The 8,794-nt window shown below is 38.1% G+C and overlaps 1 protein-coding gene across 2 annotated transcripts in view; it reads left to right on the top strand.

Annotated features, from left to right (window-relative positions):
- The first annotated feature begins 2,181 nt into the window (after positions 1 to 2,181).
- LOC115222448 (AP-1 complex subunit beta-1) overlaps positions 2,182 to 8,794 on the top strand; it is a 71,134-nt gene continuing 64,521 nt past the window's right edge. Inside the window, exon 1 of one of the 2 annotated variants that reach the window (XM_029792639.2) lies at positions 2,182 to 2,328. The gene's annotated coding sequence lies outside the window, so the exon portion shown is untranslated. The remainder of the gene's footprint in view (positions 2,329 to 8,794) is intronic. The other variant, XM_036511673.1, reaches the window with a different exon arrangement.

The raw sequence follows: 8,794 nt of genomic DNA, 5'->3' as shown, positions 1-8,794 counted from the left end.
TGATCTGGCAGAGTTTCTACAGCTGGACGCCCTTCCTAATGCCAACCACTCTGAAATGGATGTCTTTAATGAAATTTCCTACATATACCTTTCAGATGGTGTTAGATTACTATTATATCACCTTTCAGATGGTGTTAGATTACTATTATATCAGAATTTAATGTGAAAAAAAAATTTTTTTAAACGGTGGGTGTGCACATATATAACTACAAAATGGAATTTTAAATTTTGGAAACATTATGTGATGTATGTCAATATGTGCATGTGACTGCTCGCCAATTATTTTTAGACTCTAATTTTGATATAATTGTAACCTACACAATCTGAAAGGTATTTGTAGAAAATGTCATTTAAAATTATGCATTTTGTCTGAAAGTTATGAGGAAATAAAGCGGGTTAAGTGTCACACTTGTATAGGTATACACAGCCAGCAAAGTTCAACTTCAAAGGTGGTCTTTGACAATTCGATTCAAATGCATCACAACACATCACATATATATGAAACCAGCTCTTACTTCTCATCTGATAGGGACTGCTTATCATGGTAGCAGAGGAACCATTTTGCATTCCAAGTTCTCCACTTTCACCAGAAAACATTAAACCGATGCCTATGAGTGCAACTGGAAAGAAATTACAACCTTTTGGCGAAATGATCTCATCATGATTTCATCAGATTGAAGTAGCGTTTGCTTCAATGAACATCTATGTCTTTTCTTATCGTTTGAGTGACTGCTCATAATGAAAGTCCAGTTGGAGTGCCATGTGGAACTTAATCTAAGTTGAAACGAACAAGATTATGCACCTCATACAAGGGGCGTTCATTGAAGGTTTCCCCTGACCCACTTCCCAAGAACCGGGATAAACGGAACTTGGCATAGTTATTAGTCCTTTTCTACATAGTCACCACCAATTGTGATACACTGCTCCCATCGGTTTATGCAGCTGTGAAACCTCATCAGTAGAAGTTGGTGGTTGCATCTGGAACCAAGATTTTACCCTGGAAATAAGTTCATCATCATCCGTAAAGTGCTTCCCCTTCAAAAAAGACTTGGTGGTTGAAAAGAGGTGGAAGTCACTTAAAAAAATAAAGAAATTATTTTTAACCCGAAAACTAACATAAAAAACTGTCTCTGTTTACTCTATATAGACAGTACATCTTTTTTTCTTTTTTTTCAACAAAAACTGTCCGACGAACGGGAACGTGAAACTCAGAGTAACAGGTTTTGTTGAATTTCTGCTGCTTTTAAATAAAGCATATTACTCTACCCCTGGTATTTGAATACTCTTTTTTCCACCTTGTTTCACATTTATGTGTTTACTCCAGTATAATACAATATATATATATATATATATAAATTAGAAAAAACCACCTTTTATCAATTCAAAATGAACAATTAAATTTACACCATCTAGAAAGTTACATATAATAGAAATTTGTAAGTTTGGATTTATATTCCCTCAAATAATAATTATCATATATATATATATATAATATAATATATATATATATATATATATATATATATAGTGGAGTGGTTCGGGTAGCGGACTCGTGGTCGTAGGATCGCGGTTTCGATTCCCAGACCGGGTGTTGTGAGTGTTTATTGAGCGAAAACACCTCAAAGCTCCACGATGCTCCAGCAGGGGGTGGTGATCCCTGCTGTACTCTTTCACCACTCTTTCTTCTGTGGCCTGCTCGCTTAGCCAGTTGGGTGGCGTCATTCAAAGGCTAAAACAATGCGAACGCATTGTGACCAGTGATGTGTAACAACATCTGATGGTCTGGTCGGTCACGGTGATCACGTGATATATATATATATATATATATATATATATATATATATATATATAATACTGTACACCAGTGGTTTTCAACCAGGGTTCCGCAAAAAGTTACAAAAATACTAAAATCGACAGTAATTTTTAATTCTCCTGTGCAGATATGTGTGCATAAGACAATTAAATTATTGCACAGGGGTTCCTCGAGCCAGTGGAACGTTTCCTTGGTGTTCCGCTTCAGCAAAAAGTTTGAAAAGCACTGCTGTACACTATACTGCATAATACAGTATATTGTATAGTGTTGCCGGATTTTTGAAAGCCGGATAAGAGTTCCGGTATTGTATCGTAGCCAATGCAAAAAAATTTTGATTTAAGTAAGAAAGTAACAAGAGTTATCCTTCCATGTGTAATCATAGAGGAAGTCGCCTGTACCGGAAGTTCGTCAGTGCTCTCATTAAAAGTCATTCAGTGGTTTCTTGTTTCTCCCTCAAACCACGTAAAACATATAAAACATTTCTTCTACGTTGCACATAAAACTCTTTGGAAACGGTAAGTTTGTCTTCAATTATTTACTATTACGTTTATAAAGAAAACGTGATTTACCTATATCGCTCATGGCCTATTTCTTAAATCCGCTGCCATCCGTTTAAATATATATCTAATTAATATTTTAAGCAGGAAGCTCTCTCTCTCTCTTTCTCTCACCTCCTCTTCGCTTCTGCCATTAAGTGAAGGTTTAGAATTAGATTGATTGTTGTACTAATTGCTTGTAATTCCTTTTTTAACAACGTAATACGTTAGAGCTAGAGTATTTTGTATTGTCTGTTAAATCGATATTTCGATAATACTATTAATTATATAATGGCAATATCTTCAGGAACGATGTCAATCGTAGCAGACACACCCCTCAACGAAGGGGAGTCATTTGTATTTCTACTTCATCAATGTTTTTCTCTTTCTCATCATAACATCAATAAATTACATACATACGTACAGACACCCACCCACACATATATATATAACTGTGTATGCCAGTATAATAAACACTGTATAATAAGAAGGTTGTTTAAAAATAAAATTTCATTTTTTTTTTTCCATTCATTTGATTTACTTCCCTTCTTGCTGTAGTCGCCTACATTAGTATCGAACCGTATTGATAGGATATCTGTCTTCATATATGAATTAGAAGCATACATACTCACATTTCTCAACACTGATATATTAGTAGTTTCTTATTGAGAACTAGCAGTATCGCCCGGCGTTTCTCGGGTTTGTAAGGGAAATAACTATATAAGCATTTTTAGAGAGTTATAGCCAAAAAATAGCAAAAAATGCATTAAAAATGGAAAAAAAAATGATGGTAAATATTTTTTAAAATCGTTGACTCATCGTAGACATTTTTAGAGAGTTACTTCCCTTATTTAATAGCGAAAAAATGCATTAAAATGGAAAAAAATGATTGTAAATTTTTTTAAAAATCGTAGACTCATCGTAGACGCGCGCTAATACCCAGAAGGGCTCGATATGAATCACGACTATAAGATACCCGCTTTTGGTTAAACTGCACCGCAAAATGTGGGAGTAGTTAGGAATCTAAATCGTAGGAGACAGACACACAACTTCACTTTTATATATAAAGATTACATATTAGATGCTTTCAGAAGGGTTGCTTTATTTTTCCTATACGTATGTAAATTGAAAATGTCATCTTAATTTTGCATGTGTGTATATATATATATATATATATATATGTATATATATATATATACACACACACACATATTTTAGTGACGTCTATATATTTGCTTTTAGGTTGTTGAATTGGTAATAAGCCATAGCTGAATGGGGTTTATTTTTATTATAAAAATAACGAAACCGCTATTTATTTTGTGAAATATGAATTCATTTAGGCTTTCTTTTCCTGTTGTTATAAATTTTGCATTTTAGTTTTAGTCATTCATTGAGTCGCAATTGCAAGTACTGTTTAAAGGTGTTACTTTTAAATATTTAATATTGAAGATTTTGGGGGAAAAGTTATCTCAAAGTCCTCAGTTTTGTAAAACGTAAATCTGCTAACATTTAAAAAAAAAATCTCTACCCTACATAATTATTTATATATATATTTTTAATATTGAGTTGGTGCATAATTATTGCGGCTTTTGTTCAACAAAATCAATAACATGTAACAAAAATATCTTTAAATGATTATTCGGGAGCATATTCACCATCTACTTCAATTACTGCTTCCCGTTTGCTTGGCAGACGACCCGACCGTCATTTAAAAATATTTTTGTTAAATATTGTTATTGATTTTGTTGGGGGTGGAGAAGCCGCAATAATTATGCACCAACCCAATAGTATCCTCCCACTAAATGTGTGTGTGTGTATATGTTTGATAAATGCAGTCGCAGCCTTGAGTCACGTATATAAATTTACAGTCAAATTATTTCGTTTCACAAATGTGAGAAAAAGTTCTCAGTACATATATATATATACATGTATATACTATTGTTTACATATTATTTAAAATCAGATATACTGTTGTAACTCGGATATTCGTGTCGACCATTAGTAATATAATTATACTCCTATATGATTAGCAGTTGACGCCAAACTCCAGAGTAGCAACGTCGTGATATTTCAGAACTCCAGTATATATATATATATATATATATATATATATATATATATATATATATATATATCACGTGATCGACCAGACCATCAGATGTTGTTACACATCGCTGGTCACAATGCGTTCGCATTGTTTTAGCCTTCAATGACGCCACCCCGCTGGCTAAGCGAGCAGGCCAACAGAAGAAAGAGTGAGAGAAAGAGTGGTGAAAGAGTACAGCAGGGATCACCACCCCCCTGCCGGAGCCCCGTGGAGCTTTTTAGGTGTTTTCGCTCAATAAACACACACAACGCCCTCCATATATACTCTTACTCTTTTACTCTTTTACTTGTTTCAGTCATTTGACTGCGGCCATGCTGGAGCACCGCCTTTAGTCGAGCAAATCGACCCCGGGACTTATTCTTTGTAAGCCCAGTACTTATTCTATCGGTCTCTTTTTGCCGAACCGCTAAGTTACGGGGACGTAAACACACCAGCAAACACGGACAGACAAACACACACACACATATATACATATATATATACATATATACGACAGGCTTCTTTCAGTTTCCGTCTACCAAATCCACTCACAAGGCATTGGTCGGCCCGGGGCTATAGCAGAAGACACTTGCCCAAGATGCCACGCAGTGGGACCGAACCCGGAACCATGTGGTTGGTAAGCAAGCTACTTACCACGCAGCCACTCCTGCGCCTATATATATATATATATCATCATCATCGTTTAACGTCTGTTCTCCATGCTAGCATGGGTTGGACGGTTTGACCGGGGATCTGGGAAGCCAGAAGGCTGCACCAGGCTCCAGTCTTATCTGGCAATGTTTCTACAGCTGGATGCCCTTCCTATATATATATATATATATATATATATTTTTTTTGGATTTGGTTTGCAAGATTCTTTATATGAGTTCGTGTGTTGGAGCATATTCTGTTGTCTCTTGAGAGATTCATTTTCTTGTTGTGCCTTATAATTTAATACACTCACCGGTAAAATGTCCACTTATTTCTTATTTCTCAGAAAGAAGTGGAAATTTTACTGGTGAGTGTGTTAAATTATAAGGCACAAAAAGAAAATGACTCTCCCCAGACACAACAGTGTGTATATATATATATATATAATATATATATATATATATATATATATATATATATATATATCACGTGATCACGTGACCGACCAGGCTATCAGATGTTGCTACACATCGCTGGTCACAATGCATTTCGCATTGTTTTAGCCTACAAATGACGCCACCCTGCTGGCTAAGCGAGTGAGAAGAAAGAGTGAGAGAAGGTTGTGGTGGCGAAAGAGTACAGCAGGGGTCACCACCACCCCCTGCCAGAGCCTCGTGGAGTTTTAGGTGTTTTTGTTCAATAAACACACACAACGCCCGGTCTGGGAACTCCATATATGTATGTGTGTGTGAGAGAGAGAAAAATCAAGATCAAATGTAAAAATATCTTTGAGAATGTAGATCAATTCACTAAGACAATAAGTATATTTATAGATAAACATGACAATATTCTTATGGTTTTCTTGCATATTTTCTTCACATTTATCCATTTATGAAATAAAACCTACCTTTTTGATATGTCTTGAAGGGACACTGGCATCTCATAGGACTAGTTATGATGATTTTGAATCTAGTGAAGAAATAGTTCAGATTTGTTTGAGAAACTCTATTCTGTTATTTGTTTCGGTCATTTGACTGTGGCCACACTGGAGCACCACCTTTAGTCGAACAAATCGACCCCAGGACTTATTCTTTCTAAGCCTAGCACTTAATCTATCGGTCTGTTTTGCTGAACCGCTAAGTTACGGAGACATAAACACACCAACATCAGTTGCCAAGCAATAGTGAGGGGGCGGGGGCAAACACACACACTATATATATATATATATTATATATATATATATATATATATATATATATAATCATCATCATCATCGTTTAGCGTCCGTTTTCCATGCTAGCATTGGTTGGACGGTTCTACTGGGGTCTGTGAAGCCAGAAGGCTTCATCAGGCCCAGTCAAATCTGGCAGTGTTTCTACGGCTGGATGCCCTTCCTAACGCCAACCACTCCGTGAGTGTAGTGGGTGCTTTTTACGTGCCACCCGCACTGGTGCCAGACAGAGCTGGCAAACGGCCACGAACGGATGGTGATTTTTATGTGCCACCGGCACGAGGGCCAGGCGAGGCTGGCAACGGACACGAAACGGGGCGGTGCTGGCAACGGTCGCGAAACGGAAAGTTCTCTTACATGCCACCGGCACTGGTAACACATCTGCAATTTCCATTGATCGATTTCCATTGATCGATTTCGATTCTGATCCTCACTTGCCTCAACGGGTCTTCACAAGCAGAGTTTTGACATGCCACCAGCACTGGTAGCACATCCGCAATTTCCATTGATCAATTTCGATTCTGATCCTCACTTGCCTCAACACGTCTTCACAAGTAGAGTTTTGTGTCCCAAGAAGGGAAGGTATGCATACGTAGGCTGGCTCCATCCCATGTAGAAGGCCACGGGTTATGGACTCACTTGTCCTGCCGGATCTTCTCGCGCACAGCACACTTCCAGAGGTCTTGGTCTGTAGTCATTTCCTCAGTGAGACCTAAAGTTCGAAGGTCGTGCTTCACCACCTCGTCCCAGGTTTTCCTGGGTCTGCCTCTTCCACAGGTTCCCTCAACCGCTAGGGTGTGGCACTTTTTCACACAACTATCTTCATCCATTCTCGCCACATGACCATACCAGCGCAAACGTCTCTCTTGCACACCACAACTGATGCTTCTTAGGTCCAGCTTTTCTCTCAAGGTACTTACACTCTGCCGAGTGTGAGTACCGGCATTACACATCCATCGAAGCATACTGGCTTCATTTCTAGCGAGCTTACGCATATCCTCAGCAGTCACGGCCCATGTTTCACTGCCATGTAGCATGGCTGTTCGTACACACGCATCATACAGTCTGCCTTTCACTCTGTGCGAGAGGCCTTTTATCACCAGCAGAGGTAAGAGCTCTCTGAACTTTGCCCAAGCTATTCTTACTCTAGCAGTTACACTTTCAGCACACCCGCCCCCGCTGCTGACTTGGTCACCTAGGTAACGGAAACTATCAACTATTTCTAGTTTTTCTCCCTGGAAAGTGACGGAAGTTGGTCTCAGAGCATTTTCAGTGTTTATTGTTCCTGAGCATCTGCCACATACAAAAACCATCTTCCTAGTTAGCCTTCCTTTGACATTGCTGCATCTCTTATGTGTCCATAGCTTACACTTGGTGCATCTTATAGAGTTTCTACCTACACCTTTTCTACAGATCGAGCAGGGCCATCTACCTGAAGGTGTTTGTGATTTGTCTACCTTCCTACTGATTACGACTTTGATTTTAGCTAGATTGACTCTGAGGCCCTTCGATTCTAATCCTTGTTTCCACACCTGAAACTTCTCCTCCAGTTCTGATAGCGACTCAGCAATTAGAGCAAGGTCATCAGCATAGAGGAGCTCCCAAGGGCATCCTGTCTTGAATTCCTCCGTTATTGCCTGGAGGACTATGATAAATAGGAGGGGGCTGAGTACTGAGCCTTGGTGGACTCCTACCTCTACCCGGAATTCTTCACTGTACTCATTTCCAACCCTCACCCTACTAGCGGCGTCCCTATACATGGCCCGCACAGCTCTCACTAACCATTCATCTATCCCTAGTTTCCTCATTGCCCACCAGATAAGGGATCGGGGGACCCTGTCGAAGGCTTTCTCCATGTCAACAAAAGCCAGGTACAGGGGCTTATCTTTGGCTAGGTATTTCTCCTGCAGCTGCCTTACCAGGAATATAGCATCAGTAGTACTTTTCCCTGGCACAAACCCAAACTGCATCTCATCTAAACTAACTCTCTCTCTAATTAGTTGGGCTATGACCCTCTCCGTAACCTTCATCACCTGGTCCAACAGCTTGATACCTCTAGCAATAAGAAAATGGAGAGGATCAATAGATAGTTCATCAACTTTTAGACATTATATTATGTTAACTTCTTTATTTACTAAACTGAACTGATAATTACAATAATATACATACATATAACATATAAGCTATAAATATAGTAATATATAAGGATATCAGTAATTATTATAAAATAACAAACACGAATATAAATTGGGAATATATATAATATATATATATATATATATATATATATATACATACATATATATATATATATATATATATATATATATATATATATATATATATAGGGCATCTTTCAGTTTCCGTCTTCCAAATCCATTCACATGGGTTTGGTCAGCCTGAGGCTATAGTAGAAGATACTTGCCCAAGGTGCCACGTGGAACCATGTGGTTGGTAAGCAAGCTTCTTACCACACA

This window comes from Octopus sinensis, linkage group LG20, assembly GCF_006345805.1.
Source record: "Octopus sinensis linkage group LG20, ASM634580v1, whole genome shotgun sequence".
Taxonomy (NCBI): domain Eukaryota; kingdom Metazoa; phylum Mollusca; class Cephalopoda; order Octopoda; family Octopodidae; genus Octopus; species Octopus sinensis.
This window is presented reverse-complemented; position numbering and strand designations above follow the sequence as displayed.